General features: G+C 47.5%; 1 protein-coding gene across 8 annotated transcripts in view; it reads left to right on the top strand.

Moving 5' to 3' along the window:
- CAMK2G (calcium/calmodulin-dependent protein kinase II gamma) overlaps window positions 1-1,785 on the top strand; it is a 115,018-nt gene that overhangs the window by 108,839 nt on the left and 4,394 nt on the right. The window lies entirely within an intron of this gene.

Below are 1,785 nucleotides of genomic sequence, written 5' to 3' on the forward strand. Positions count from 1 at the left end.
GGGGGGGGGAACCAAACAAACCAACCAAACAAAAAAAAACCTAAAACCCCCACCCAACCCAGAACCTCATCCTAGATAATTTTATTTCCTTGCTTTCATCTGGGTGAGATGTGGAGTTCTGCTGAGGCACTGCCTCTCAGGGTCTCCTTGGGCAAGTCACTACATCTCTTAGTTTCCTTTGTGGTAAATGGGGTCAGTGGTGCAAGACTGAATTAAGTCTCATTTGTTGAGCACTTCTGAGCACCTCAGACATGGATGCTGCTCATGAAGTATGAAAGCAACTAAAAACAGATTTTACAGACTGATTCAAAGATGCTTTGGAAGGGAGGAGGTGGCTGCTGGAAGACTCCTTAATATTTCTGAATCCACTGTCACATGCTCTGAGTGAAAATCTGTGGATAATGTTGGCTCTGCGTGGCACTTCTCTGTTGTGAGCTTTACCTTGCATGTCTATCTTGCTAGCTCAGTTAGCTAGTACCATGGTTAGTCTGCCAGTTATAGTACCATCTGCCTGATCACTCCTGAATTGGCTGCCTCCATAGAGGAGCCTGTGGCTGAAAAACTCAGAATGGACATGGAGAGAACTAGCAGGTTGGGGAAAACCTCGGTGGGATTCCCAGCCTTTCCCCTACACAGACGTACTGTGCAAGTTGCCTGACTGTTTAAAGCTATAGTGGAAGGATCCTTCGTGTGAGTTGAGAACATCTGGAGTATTTTATTCTGATCAGGTCAGTCTGGACGAAACAGGCATGCCCTCTTCTGTCTCCTCCTGTCTTCCTTCCCTAGTTTCCTGCACACAGCACTAGTATCTCATTACAATGCAGCAGTCGGAGCCTCTCTCTTACTCATTTTTTATGTAGCTCTAAGGACGTCAAACTGCTTGTTCATGACATGCAAGCGGAAGGGTGTTTTGCCCAGCTAGAACGGAAGGGAAATTATCTCTTCTGAAGTCCTCTTTGCTGTGAACTGTCCATCTCTGCCTTCTTAGTAATTCCTTCCTCTTGCTCGTAGCAAGGCCCTCCTTGGTACACTGAGGAGTGCCGGATCACTTCTCTGCCAAGTGGGACAGCATTCTCCCGCCCCCCTCTGCGTTGAGATTTGCAGTGATTTGGATGCCCTGCTTCCTTTCCCTTTCATTCGCGTTCTCGTACTTGCCCTCGTGCTGCTCTGTCACTACTCCAACCAGTTTTATGTCACCCTCCAGCAACATTAGTGCAATTCCAGCTATGCTCTGAGGGGTGTCCCTCCTGCACCAGTGCCTGGGTGGTCCCCTCTGGGCTGATGTGTGACAGAGGCAGGAGAGTGCATAGAGGTTGCTGGGATGTGGATGTCTCTTGTGTGCCAGACGGGGTTGGGGCTGTATGTGTGTTTGTACTTCTTTGTTGTTTTTTATTTTGCTTTGTTTGGTTTTGTTCCTTTTTGGTTTGTTGGTTTTGTTTTTGTGGTGTGTTTTTTTTGTTTGTTTTGTTTTTTGTTTTGTTGTTGGTTGGTTGTGGGTTTTTTTGTTATTATTTTAATGCTTACGTTTGTTTTGCAGCTACACAGTCTTGTGAAGAGAAGCTTCTTGCCTGGGACAGCCCAGGGCAGACATTGGAGTTAGAGCGTGCTCGGTCGGAGCCTTTGCTAACTCCAGTAGTTCCCTTTGTACTTAACCGTGCACCGTGTAAGTTAGCAGCTGGGTAGCAGTAGTGGAGTAGTGCAACTAATACTAGCTACCGTAGATGTAAAGCTCCCCTCCCTCTTCTCTCCACCTCTGTGCCCCTTACCCCCGCCCTGTCCGAGGCG

The sequence above is a fragment of the Chaetura pelagica genome, unplaced genomic scaffold, assembly GCF_000747805.2.
Source record: "Chaetura pelagica isolate M959 unplaced genomic scaffold, ChaPel_1.0 scaffold166, whole genome shotgun sequence".
Classification (NCBI taxonomy): domain Eukaryota; kingdom Metazoa; phylum Chordata; class Aves; order Apodiformes; family Apodidae; genus Chaetura; species Chaetura pelagica.